Source organism: Myodes glareolus, chromosome 5 (assembly GCF_982192425.1).
Source record: "Myodes glareolus chromosome 5, mMyoGla1.1, whole genome shotgun sequence".
Classification (NCBI taxonomy): Eukaryota; Metazoa; Chordata; class Mammalia; order Rodentia; family Cricetidae; genus Myodes; species Myodes glareolus.
Window position 1 is genome coordinate 28,034,872 of NC_142030.1, and position 14,075 is coordinate 28,048,946.

Below are 14,075 nucleotides of genomic sequence, written 5' to 3' on the forward strand. Positions count from 1 at the left end.
GTTGAGGAAGAAAGTGGCTGAGAATTTGATATTTTGGGTGGGGGAGCATACGAGATGGGAATGCAAATACACCAAGGGTCAGGGTGTAGCAGAGCCTCATCTTTATTCTAAATGAAAGGAAGGAAGTTCCATAGAGCCGTGGGTGGATGCTGTGTGACCAGAGATCAAGGATCGGGCAGTTTTGGAAGGGACCAGGTGGTACTCACAGTTAGTCATCCAGAGAAGGGCATCATGGCTTGGACTAGGATATGGGTGGAATGCCTGCAGATCACCAGTGTTGGACTTAATAAAAAACTTCCATATATACTATATATTTGTATTGTAAAATTATAATTATATATATATATATATATTAACATAATTCTTTCTTGACTCTTGGGAATTTCATATCATGTCCCCTAATACCACTCACCTTCTTGTCCCTCTGTATCTGCCCCTCACCCCTGCAACATGTCCCCAAAAGAATCACCCCAGAAAATTAATTAAAAGCAAAAGAAAACCAAAACAAATCCACCTCGCTCCTTCATCTTTTCAACACCTCTTTTTTCATCTCAGTGGCACTGGCAGATGTGGGGTGTCACATAAAACCCCTTTGTCCGATCAGTGCCACCCTCAAAATGTTCCTTGCAGTGAGTCATTGGTCTGGTTCAAGGCCTCTGGAACACCATCACTGGCCCTCTCTGAAACTCCTCTCGGATCCCCTGCTGTTTCCCAGAGTCATGGATCCAGATTATTGCTCCACCAAATATATATATTTTTTATTTCATCCCATTTTCTCTCTGAGTGTCATTGGAAGTCACCAGTGTTCCGGGGGAGTGGGTTTCTAGGCTGTGTTAGATTCCCTGGACCACCCCTCTGTTTATGTGGGATACTGGAGACATATCTTCCTTAGTCTCCTAGAATATAAGTAAATAAGTATGCTGTGTATTAGGGTTCTCTAGAGGAACAGAACTTAAAGAATGAATCTATCTATCTATCTATCTATCTATCTATCTATCTATCTATCTATCTATCTATCATATGTATGGAATGGGGATTTATTAGAATGTCTTATAGACTGTGGTCCCAGAACTCCAACAATGGCTAGCGGGAGAATTGTCTGTATTCTGTCAATCATGTTTTAAACAAACGCTGATTGGCCAGGCAGGAGGTGTAGGCAGGAAAACCAGACAGGCAGTGGAAATGATGCAAGAAGAGCAGGAGAATTGTGGGAAAGAGGAAGCTGATTCCTCCCACTCCTGCCCAGATCACCAAAGCAGCAGGATGTGAGCTGCCCCACTGAAAAAGGTACTGAGTCACCTGGCTAACGTAGATCAGAAAAATGAGTTAATCAAGATGTGAGAGTTAGCCAGTAAGAAGCCTGACCTAATGGGCCAATCAGCTTTATAACTTATAGAGATCTTTGTGTGATTTTTCTCTGGGACTAAACAGCTGGGGGAACTGGGCAGGACAAAAACCCCAACAAACAAGCAGCTCCCCCCATGTTACAGTCTACCAAAGGACAAGAATCCAGTAGTTTTCCAGTCCACAGACTTGATGTTGCAGCTAGTCTCCAGTATTTGCTGGAATCCAAAAAGTAGGCTCTAATGCCAGTGAAGGAGTGAACTTCCTATTCAGAACAACAGCAAGCAGGCAAAGAGAGATAGCAAGCTTCCTCCTTCCCTGTTCTTTATATAGGCTACCAGCAGAAGGTGTGGCCTAGATTAACGGTGGATCTTCCCATCTCAAAGATCCAAATTAGAAGTGGCTCTTCCCATTTCAAGTGATTCAATTATCTACCCCCACCACTGTGTCCAGCCATTTGGGTTTTAGTTAATTTCATTTGTAATGAAGTTGGCAACTAAAAATAGCCATCACAGGTAGGGAACTGCAAACTTGCTGGAGCCACCGAGCCTTCTCCTTTGGCCATTCTCTGGGCTCCCAGCAGAGGGAAACATTTTGGGAAGTGAACTCAATTACAGAACAGAGTATCTGTTACCCCATCTCTTGACTCCAGACTCCAGAAAAGTTACAAACACGTGTGCTAAACCATGAAGGTGCAGAGACAGACTGGTGGAGACTGGTTCTCCTTTGTCTTCTCCAGCTACAAGGTGGCTCTTCTCTGTGTTCTCTGGGGTCTCTCTGTCTCTCTGTCTCTCTCTGTCTCTCTCTGTGTCTGTCTGTCTGTCTGTCTGTCTGTCTGTCTGTCTCTCTCTCTCTCTCTCTCTCTCTCTCTCACACACACACACACACACACACACACACACACACACTTTGTTTTCCATATTGCTTGGAAAACATATTTCTTAATTCTCTGAAAAGTATTTCAACAATTTACAAATTCTATAGTGGTGATGACCATGCGGGCCTTTTAATTTCAGTGTGTCTCCAGTGCCCCTGAAGCCATACAGAACTTGGATCTAGTGAATACTTAATGAAGATGGGAGAGTGGTAAGGCAGAAAATCAAATGGAATTGATCATTTGTACTGAGGTCCCTGGGATGGAAAATGGGAGACCATAGCAAGACCACCACATCCCTCACGTGTCTAAACCAGTGTCTGCCAATAACAAGGAACCCTGGGTAACTAAAAAATTCACACTTGCAAGATTAAAGTCTAACTGATAGCTTAGGACAAAATACAACATGTACTGACTGAGGATGAGGTGTGAAATTCCCACTGGAATTTCCCCAAGATGAGACATTAGTCGCCCAAATCCTCAGGAACTCCAAGCTCCTTCTTGCCTTGCCTACCTGGGGTCTGTAATTCTGTCATCAGAGTAGTGTCTCTCTTTACTACAGCATAGCAGGACCATCGTTCTGGGGAGCTGGGAATTGGGGGGGGGGGGGGCATGTCTTTGGAGACCGCCAGGGCCCGTTGCTATATAGATACTTAGCATATTGCCTAGTGATCTGGCAGAGAACTCTCTCTCCCTGCAGTCCTGCCTGCTTTTCTGGGTGTCAGAGGTAAAATGGAGCAAAGCTGTCTTCAGCAATATCTTCTACGTTGTTTGACAAGCCTTTCGCTCTCCTCATGACAATAAGCCCCAGAAGGCAGCAGGTGAGGGGACAGCAGAAGCTGCTGTTTTGAACTAATTCTTAGTGACAGAGAGGGATGGTAGGGAAAATAGAAATGACAAGAACCTTGGGAGGAAACTATGCTAGCTTAGAATTCCCAACTATTGCTCCTCTTAATGAGGCCAAGAATGATTCAGGAAAATCTCGAGTTCCTAAATCCTCAACCAATAACCCATGGCTATGCTGATAATCGGCATGGCACACGGAGGGGCCACCATCCCAAATGTGTGCTGCTACTGTGGGTTTTGTCCCAGGTCACAAAGGAAAATCATGAAGATTTTATTTGGTATTACACTGTGATCTAGGAGGGGAAAGGGAACCCACTGTTCAGAAGAAAGCCATTAAAGAAAGAGGTTCTTCTACCTGAGGTCCAGTGAGCTACCCAAGCCTCTTCCTCAAGCTCCCTGCTCACAGGATGCTGTACATCTCCCTCTTAAGTGTGGCAGCTGTGATGCTCTGCCTTCTGTGGGCTCAGTCCATCGCCCTCTGATATTTCACTCTGCTCTCTTCACTCACCAGCGCTTGCAGGTGAATTCTGGGGTACTAACCACAAGTTAGGACAATGAGGGTGAGCATTCAACTCCTTACCCAAGGCCCAGGTTCTGAACGTATGTGTATGTCATGCTCAATCAAGAGCATAACCCTGTATTCTGTTAGCCCATGCGCCCAGTTGTTATACTATGCTACTTGTTTCATTCCCGGCTGCTCAGCTCCAAACTAGTCACACAGAAACTATATTATTGACATCACTGCTTGGCCCATTAGCTCTAACTTCTTATTGGCTAACCCTTACATATTAATTTAACCTATTTCTAGTAATCTGTGTATCACCACGAGGTTGTGGCTCACCTGGTAAAGTTCCCGTGTCTGTGTCCAGCAGCTACATGGCTTCTCCCTGACTCTGTCTTCTTTCTCCCAGCATTCAGTTTAGTTTTCCTTGACTACCTAAGTTCTGCCCTACCAAAAGGTCAAGGCAGTTTCTTTAATCACCAATGGTATTCACAGCAGACAGAGGGGAATCCCACATCACCCATTCACCTGTTCTCCTTGTTATCTCGAAGTAATTTGGTATGCCCAGTGTTCCCAAGTGAATAATACCTTCCACTGGCATCCCCTCTCCGACCAAGTGCTTTAACACCTAAGATCAGTTCTTGTCTCTAAGGATAATCTCTGAATCAGACACTTCTTCAAGACACCCTTTGACTTCAAGTCTTTGCAGAACTTCTGCCTAGATTCAGGGACCAATGCTCAGAAGAACCAAATATCCACCCTTGGGAGAAGGTACTGTTTTTATGAGTCTTGGATGGGAGACAGTAATAACTATGAGAGCAGAGCAGAGGGTTTTTTTTCTTTTAGGATTTCTGTTTTTTTATATTTTATCACTGACCGTCAATGTTAAAAATAAAAGCCTAAGGGAGTTGAGCATGGGAAAGATAAAACTAGCTGTTTAATAACAGATCTGATTTGGAAAACAGTTTTGAAAATGTCAGCAGTGAAAGAAAGTTCTGCTGCTAATAAATTCAGATGTGTCCCCTACTGAGTTATTTGTCCAACCTAAATTTCTGGGAAGCGGAGAAAACAGGAGCATCTGATGTCTATCTAGTGGATTGTCTGTGGGCACCGAGGTAGACAGAGTTGTCTCTTTCTGCCTTCAGACACAACTCAGACAATTGGACAAGTCATTGACAGTACAAAGTAAGTGCCCCAAGTATCCCGAAAGACACAAAGGAAGGGGGTGAGGGAGAGTGGAATAAGGTAAAATAAAGATGGAAATATAGACCTGCAGATGTGGAATATTCCGGGTAATGGGAGGGGTAAATGGCGAGGGCGTGAAGTCTGGAAGTTTATGTGTTTCCCGGGTTATCATAACAGTGCCTAGGGGTTCTGATACAGAGCACCTCATGTGATGGGAAGGCATTGGCACATCCTTGCAAAGACATCACAACCCTATGGCTTCTCATTAGTAAAACTGTCTATATCTGAACGTGTGGAGCAAGTCTCTATTCTGTAAGAGGGTTTTTTTCTGGTCTGTTTGGATTAATTTGATGGCTTTTTGGTTTATGTGTTTACTTTGCCATTGTTTGTAGAAGAGAGTCCTTGCTTTGGTATCAGCATGATCGAGATTCCCAACAAAGGTTGTTCAAAGGATGCAAGGTTCATTTTGGCTCACAGCCTCATAGGGATTTCAGTCCATCATGGGGGAGGGTAGGCACAGTAGTGAGAGTGGCTCAGTCTTGATGACTCTTCCCTTGGTCATAGGCCAGAGAACAGAGAAAGTAGGCCAGAAGCTGAAGTGGGTATAAAGTTTGGCTATGTTGGCTAGTTTTTCTGTCCGTTTGGCATAGGTTAGAGTCATTTTGGAAGAGGAAACCTCAGTTGAGCAAATGTCTGTACCAGATTGGACTGTGGGCAATTTCAGGCACATTTTCTAGATTGGCGGTTGATGTGGAAGGCCCCATCTCACTGTGGGAGGTCCCATCCCCGAGCAGGTGGCCTTGGGTGCTATAAGACAGCAGGCTGAGCAAGCCCTAAGGAGAAAGAAGGTGAGCATCCTCTGTGTTCTGTTTCCAGCTTCCTGCCCTGTTGAATTCCTGTCGTGACTTCCTCAATGATGGGAAGTCTAAGATGAGATGACCCCTTTTCTCCGCAAGTTACTTTTGATCATGGGTTTTAGCAATATAAACCCTAACTAAGACACTAACCCTAGTAACCGTCTTCACCTGCTTCATACATCCTACCTACTAAAGGCTGCAGCTTTCAAAATTGTGTCATAAGCTAAGGATTAAACCTTTGGACTACAAGCCTCTGGGAGGATGTTTCAGATTTAAACTATGACAGGTACATACCTGGTAGCCAAAATCTATCACCACTTGATATTTGGAAGTTTGGGGGGTGAGGGAAGCAGAGAAAGGCTGGCCCACCTTACAAATACTATGTTGCGGCTATGGGTAGAAGTTTGGGATCCAGTATGTGATTCAGAAGCCTTAGAGGCAACAGATGGTTTACTGACTGATCAACACACATTTGAGTATTATGTCTAAGAGATACAGTGTGCTAGAGTCTCTGGATTCAAAACTGAATGTGATAGAAATCCATTCAATACCAACCAGCTTTTTAAAATGTCTTCTTACAAAGTTTCCAACATGTGACATGCATCAAAAACCCCAGCATCTACTGCAGTGCTATTCTGTCTCAGTTCCTGGAATCTCATTTTGTCCCTTCCACGTGAAGGCCTCATTTGCAGTAATTTTTCTAGATGGACAGACATCTGGTACTCTTCCTTCTAGGAATAGGCAGGTGGGCCAATGAACTTCTCCCTCACCTTGGGGGGCATCTCAGAATGAGATTCCATATTAATTATCCAAAGAATACTCTTTGTTTGGGAGGAATTTGTAGCACAGAATATAAGATTGTATAAGCAAGAGTCCTCAACCTGGGATCTAGAGAAAAGTCCTTAGAGAAAGTGACTTTGAGATTTGGGGGACTGGACTTCTGAACCTCATAGGTCCTAGCTGGAATTGTGGAAGTGCTTTAGAGGAGGTCTGTAGCTTGTGCCTTGGTCTCTGTGGGTTGGTAGATGTGGTGGCTACCTTGCTAGTGGTGGGAAATGTTCCACTGTCTTCAGGAATGGCACACTCTAGTGCTGGCAACTTGAAAAGCTCCTCCTTGGGAAATCCTCTTCTTCAGCCTGAGTCAGTTTCCTCTTGACCTGACCTCTGGAGCCAGGTGGAAGGGTGGCTTTGTTCAGCTTTGCCAAGTCTGACACACCAGTGGGCTGCGGCAGTGGGAAGGTGGGCATGAGGGGCGTTAGTAGAGGGCACGGCCCTCACCTCTCCTGTCTCTTATTCTGTTCTCTTGCCTGTTATTCATCAGAGGCAGGAGTGGGTGGTAAGTCACTCCTTACACACAGCGGGCTTCAATACCTTGCTCAAGATCTCAAAGCTTGTAAGCGCTCCATGTACCTATGTGGAACCAGGGTCTCCTGGTTTCTGGTTGTTTTAAGGATCACCAAAAGTTCGTTTAGTCAGGGACAGTAAGATACACAGATATCATAAAGATTGTTATAAAGAAAAAAGTTTATTACATTCATGCTTCACAAGATGTCCTGAGGCATGCCTTGTGATGAAGAGCCACACAGAGATGTTCAGAGGCAAGATCATGTGAGTGGGCTGAAGAGAGCAATGCAGAGCATGGGAGCCTCTCCTGCAATTCTTACTGGGGAAAGAGGCAAGTGGAAGTAAGTTTAGGATTAGATGATGCAGAAATTTCCCTGGGCCCTGGGACACGGGCTGTCCCAAGTAGTGTCATAGTTGGATCCTGGGAGGTTGGGGCAGCTGGGCAATGGACCAGAGAATGTTGTAAACCTGATGAAAGATGGCTGGAGAGATGACTCTGTGGTTAAGAGCACTGGCTGCTCTCCCAGAGATCCTGAGTTCAATTCCCAGCAACCACATGGTGGCTCATTACCATTTGTAGTGAGGTCCAGCACCCCCTTCTGGCCAGCAGGCATACATGCAGACAGAACACTGCATACATAATAAAAATAAATAAATAAATCTTTGGCCCTGCAGTGGTGGCTCAGACTTTAATCCCAGCACTAGGGAGGCAAAATCAGGCAGATCTTTGCGTTCAAGGCCAGTATAGTCTACAAGACCTGGTTCCAGGGCAGCCAGGGCAGAAACACTGTCTCAAAAATTAAAATAAAAGCAAAACACCCTGCTGAAAGTACAGGTGTTGCCCTTCATCAGGATGGGCTGGGTTTTGCTTAGAAATAATACTGCCGCTGCCAGTGTCATTTCTTGTCTCCAAAGTGGACACAACGTGGCAGTTGATGGGCAAAGCTTTCTGGAAATGACTATGACATATTTTTAAGTCCCAGGCCTTATCCCTTCACTCAGGGCCTACCAGTAATCCCATGACTCTAGAGGCTGAGATGGAATCTCCAGGACAAGCTGGCTCACTAGACTAGCCAATGAGGTTCATCAAGAGATCCTGCCTCAGGAACTAAACAGGAAAGACATCATGGCAGATATCAGTAGTCAACTTCTGGCTTCTGTATGTATACCCACACATATGCATGCACACATGTATGCCCACACACACATTTGAACTTATATACACATGCACACCTACATATAAATGAAAGGGTTAAACTCTCCCACTTTTTAAAACTGGATCTATGTTTCAGTTCTCTGAGAAGGACACACAGGTGTCTCTCCTAACGAAGAGCCAATTATCTACTGTACCCCTCCATTCAGGGTTAAGGGAGAGGAAAAAAAAAGGGGGCCTAAGCCAGCCTCACAGTGTCCCGTGGACAAACCCAGCAGCCCCCTTCTGAGTCTCATCCAAGTATGTGCAGATGTGACCAAAGATGATGAGACTAAACCTCAGTCAATTAGAAACACACTAATGTAACTGCTGCCTGCTTAGCCAATTATGTTCTAGACGACCTAATTGTTCCTAAAACTCCCTTAGATGCGCTTAAAAGGAGCCCCCATGTCCCGCTCGAGGTCTTTGCCACCTTGCCTTTGTGTGGGATAGCAGGCCCCGGCATGCTGGAATAAAAACACTCTTGCTGATTGCATACATGGATCGTGATCTTTTGTAGTACTTCTTCAGGACCCTAAAAATATATAAAATAATATTTTGAACAAAGAGAATAGAATATTGGAGTTAACACACTTTACTCTGGTCCCTTAATGAGGTCCCTGCAGCTACCGTCTAATAAATTGTGTTGCCCTCCTTTGAAGATGCCATAGCTAGACTCCTTCCCCTCCCACTGTACCAGGCTCACTAGTGGGCCTGAGTATACCCTTCACCTTGACAAAATACGTGGCTAGGGAGCTCAGCTTACACTATCTGCCCCCTGCACAGGAGGAGACTAGAAATGACACTTCTTTCTGAATGGAAATATATTCATTACCACACATGAGGTGTCAGACATTTGTGTTTGGGAGAAAAGAAATTAGAAAAATATTGTGCAGACCCTTGGAGCATCCCTAAAGTGACAGTCCATTTTTCATAATGATCTATGATATTCATTTGTTGAGAGTTTATTACTTTTGTAATCTAATTCAGTTTATCCCATTTTATTGCCATTCGGGACAACATTTACCTTAGTTGTCTCTCTCGTCCTCTAGATGATCGTGTTGCCTTCAAGATTAAAAGGCATTCTGTTCAATATAACTGTTTCCTGTAGAGTCACTCTTCTCCGGGCCTCTCTCTCCTCTCATAGCATTTTTGTGACGATAACATCGGCAGTGATTTATGAATCCTTTGTGTGTGTGAGAGTGTGTGTGTGTGTGTACACTATTGAGTTTCATCCCTCACCATCTTCTTAGAGATGAAATGTTTTATTCAGAAATGCTTTGAGGTATCATAACTGATAGAAATGGACAAATAGCAATAGAAGTTATCAAGGAATTTTTTTTGTGATGGTACCAATTAAGAACACGCACGATAACATCACATTGACTTTAAGATAGAAAGATATCACTGGGTGGTGGCTAACACCTTTAATCCCAGCAATCAGGAGGCAGAGGCAGGTGGATCTCTGTGAGTTCAAGGCCACCCTGGTCTACAGAGTGTGTTACAGGACAGCTATAGCTATAAGGAGAAGCCCTGTCTCAAAAAAATCAATACACCAACAAAACAAATAAACAAAAATGAAGAGAGAAAGACATCAGTTTTACTAAAATCCACAGTCGCTCATCATTTTGAGCAACTGAAAGAGTTGAGCACAAAACCCATCTCCTTATGGAGGCTGCCACCCCCTAGTTACAGTTTAGGACCCACCAATGTGGACATGCACAATCCCTGGCCTAGTCTTGTAGCAAATGTTAACACTCTTCTGCCTTTTTCCCAGAGTGGTATAGTCTGACTGTCCCCCACCATCTCCACTGCATCTCGGGGCAAGAGAGAATTGGTATGCTCTCACGGAGCAGCTGTGTGTGGGGAACACACAGCACAAGTGTCTCCACACTGCTGCTCCCACACCCACCCTTCTTGGGAGAGGAGCAAGTGTCGTCGGCTTGTTGCGCTGGTCATTTGCCACGTCTCACTGGTGTCTGCTGTTCCTGCCTTTTACACCGACACAATGTTAGAATGTCATCTCGGGCCACCATCCACTGGATTGTAAAGCCCTTGGAGTTTAGATGGACACAACCTGGCAGTCAATAGACACAGCTTTCTAGAAATGACTCTAGCGTTTTCTTAGTTCCCAGGTCCCGCATCTCTTCACTCTGGCCACATGTTCTTGGTAGATTTCTTCCATGTTAGACCTACAGTAGGAAGTTCAGGAAAAGTGGGGGCACACTTAACCTGGGCTTCAGGTGGCCAGCCACCAGCTCAGCTTTCAATACATGTTTCTGGTGGTTTCTATACTCAGTGTTGCCCAACAACTCTGGCCAGAGCCATTGTCCTTTTCATCTGGAACCTCTCAGTGGCCTGCTTTTAGTGTCTGTCTCTCACTAGGACTGTGCTTCTCAATTGTGAGAGAACCCCACAGGAGTGCAGCCAGAGAGATCCAAACCGGCACACGTGTCCAGTTTCTAACTGTGTTGCTCTTGTGTGAAATGTGGATAGAGTTGTAACAGCATTAAGAAACACTTAAATAAGTAGCCAGGTTGAACCCAAGTATCCATGACCAATGCCCTATTCTACATACCAAAGGAACCTCTCACACTGTGCTAACCTGTACCAGGCCTCTATTGAGTACCTTGTTGAAACAAACAAACAAAAAGCATTCTCTAACAGTGAGCCGTGGGATTAATGGGGCCTAGAGCCACTGCCTCTCCAAGTTCAGCCCTTGGCAGGCCCTCCTGATGACGACTCCTGCCACACTGGCGCATTCAGTATCCCTTCAAGCATCTTTGTCCCTGTGGCTGTGTACCATTTTCCATCTCACGGTAGCATCCTTTCTCCTAGCCCTGTGTCTTACTCCTCCCTCCCTTTCCCTCCCCTCTGTCCAGACCCTTGCCTAGGTGTCACCTTACAGGGACAGCTTTACCGGCCTCCCTTCCTAAGCCACCAACTCCCCTCATCCTCCATCATCTTCCCTGCTCCGTTTTCTCCATAACCTGTAGGCCAGCAAACACATGGGCATTATTATGGATTTCATTTTACTCTCAAGACAGTGTAGACTCCATGAAGTGTTTTCTGTATTCTCAGAGTGGTCCCTGACGCAGAGCAGGGACTCAGAAGACTGATAAGCTGTCCCTTTTATTTGTGCTGTGCAGGGTGGCAGCTTCCTCTCTGGATGTGCTGTGGACATATTGGAATCCTATTGCAACCCCTTCCCTTCCCCTCTTTCAAAAATAAGAATTTTAGATTCATTAATGTAGAGGGAATAGGAGCATCCATGTTTCCCCTCTTCTTTCGCCCCTTCCTCCTTCCCTTTCTTGTCTTCACAGTGCTGTCTTTGAACTTGCCGTCCTACTGTTCCAGCCCCTAGAACTGTAAGATCGTGGTCCTGATCATTGTGCTCAGCACCCTTCAGAGCTTCTCATGTGCTTCATCTGTGTCTGTCAAACATAAGTATAACTTTTAGTGTTGAAAAAGAATGGATTGATATTGTCTGTTTTCCTTTGGATGAAATGAGGTGAAGGTGACTTTGAAAGGCTACATTCAAACACTTTATTAAGCTAACTTGGGTTTGTAGAAAACAACTTAAATGAGAGATCAAAATTAACTAGTGGGGTGGCTCAGCCACTGGTGTGCCCTATGTTTGAGCTGTGATAATGAGAGGAGTCTTCTGTGCCTGTGGCTGAGGCCTGGCCCCTAGGAGTGGCACAGTGGATCCTGATGGGCTCGCCTGACCTGTGCCAGGGCTCCTGTTCATGACCTTCTATGTCCACTTGGCTCTCAGCATTACGCCGAACCGGACTCTGCTAAAATTCCTTCCTACATCAAGAAAACAGTGGAGCTCACAGCAAATCAGTGAAAGTTGGTTTGGGAGCACTTCGTCAGAAAGGTAGAAATCAAACACCTCAGACTCCAGAATCTGTCAGGGAGGAAATGAAGAGTGTTTGACCATGTCACTTAGAGGTTTGGCACTCAGTTAAAAAAAAAAAAAACAGTAGAGGAAAGCAGCCCGCATTTCGACACATTAACATTTTCTGTTTGGCTTTCATTCCAATTTTATCCTTATTACCCTCACCCAGAACTTTCAGACCATTACAGTTTCATTACTTTTTTCTCCTTGAAAATGCACTTTAATTATTAAAGCAATAGTTACTTATTTTTAACTCATTCACTCATTCTAATGATACAATTTATGAAGTAAAAATTTGAGCTTCTCTTAGAAAAACAAAATCTCAATGCATGATTATTAGCCGATCAGTTCTCGGGAAACACTTAAGGGTTTAAGCTTTGACCAGAATGCAGCGACGGTGAGCATGCCCATACTCTGTACTATGTGTTTGCGAAGCACGCACCCGCCAGTCTTCTCCCACTTCCTGTCAACTGTATTGACTCTTCGTCTCCATGGGCATTTTGCCTACAATCTTGACTGTAAGATAAATGCTTAGAGGTATAATTACTTAGCCAAAAGAATTACAAATACAAAATGTTCTTGATGTTGTTAAATTGCTCTCCGAAATACTTTACACTTTGAAGTAAAATGTCTTTTCCTTTTGTGCTCAGTTGAAAGGCAGTACTGTGAGCAAATTCAGGGCAGAGGCCCAATATCATCTGATTATGTTTATTTTCTAGGCAGAGACGTAGCAAGTCTTGTCCATGCTGCTTCTACTCAGATAAGGAGTCAGCCCACTGGGAGCCAAACATTGTACATAAATGGAAATACTGAACGTGATTCTGATTTTCTTTCATAAGCAATACAATAAAACAGAGAACAGCAAAACAAACAGAAAGCCTGTAATCTCTCAGCAGAGTACCTGATCCGTGATGGCACTGACTGCAGAGGTGGGACCCACGGTGCTGGCTCTCAGTACTGAGTACTTGTTAGCACAATTCTTGAGCAATCATGACTGAGGCAAAGCTTGGCACGATCCTACTGGCTTTCCAAGTAGGTTGCCACATTTGAAATCAGGAACCATACAAGTTTGCCAGCAACTTCAAGTCTTTCCCGGGGTTTGAACCATACCTCCGAGAGAAAAGGGTTTCTGCTTAGCCTCTTCCTCCAGACAGCACAGAGGTTGGCACCGCTGGCTTCCTTTGCAGCTTTCCCCGGAAGTGCTTGATTGCAAAGATGAAATGCTTGACTTCACAGCCTAAGAGTCACTTCTTATTCTTCATTGCCAGCCTAAGACATTGTTAAGATGTGAGTTTTTGCCAGTCTAGTCTTTACCCTTTAAAGAACTACAACTTGAAATCAAAGCAAAGGATGCAGAAAGATCCCTGAGTCCTATCTCAGGGAACTGGAGTCTGGCTTTGGTCCTGTGGGTGATTTCTCTCATGAACTCTCAGTTGCTTGGGAATTCTGTCCTGATAGACCAAGCAACTCAGGGCAGTGGCAGAAAACACCCATACTGAGACCAGCCCTTAACAAAACTAAGGTAGTCATTGTACTTAATTGGGCCTTAATTTCCCCTAAATCAGAGAGATTCAGCTAAGTATGCACACTGACCAATAAGGAAAAGCGAACAGTGGGGGCTGCTTGTTGGCAGAGGGCGGCGCTTACCATTATTTTATGTTATAAAGTTAGGATTTTGCTTGTAATTTTTTCCCCAGGAGATTAAAATCCTCTAGTGTTTTCCCTTCCTTCTTTCCTCCTTTCTTCCTTCTTTCCTTCCTTCCTTCCTTCTTTCCTTCCTTCCTTCCTCTCTTTTCATCTATCCACCTCCTTCCCTCCCTCCTTCCTTCCTCTCTTTCTCTTTCTTTTCATCTGTCCACCTACCTTCCTTCTTTCCTCCCTTCCTTTCTTCTTCCCTTCCTTCTTTTCTTTCTTTCCACCTGTCCCCATCTGTCCATCTTTTTCTTTCTCTCTTTCTTTCTTTCTTTCTTTCTTTCTTTCTTTCTTTCTTTCTTTCTTTCTTTCTTTCTTTCTTTCTTTTGGAGGGC

At 44.5% G+C, this 14,075-nt stretch overlaps 1 protein-coding gene across 2 annotated transcripts in view; it reads left to right on the plus strand.

Annotated features, from left to right (window-relative positions):
- Window positions 1-14,075, plus strand: part of Cacna2d3 (calcium voltage-gated channel auxiliary subunit alpha2delta 3) — an 837,667-nt gene that overhangs the window by 532,833 nt on the left and 290,759 nt on the right. The gene's annotated exons all lie outside the window — the stretch shown is intronic.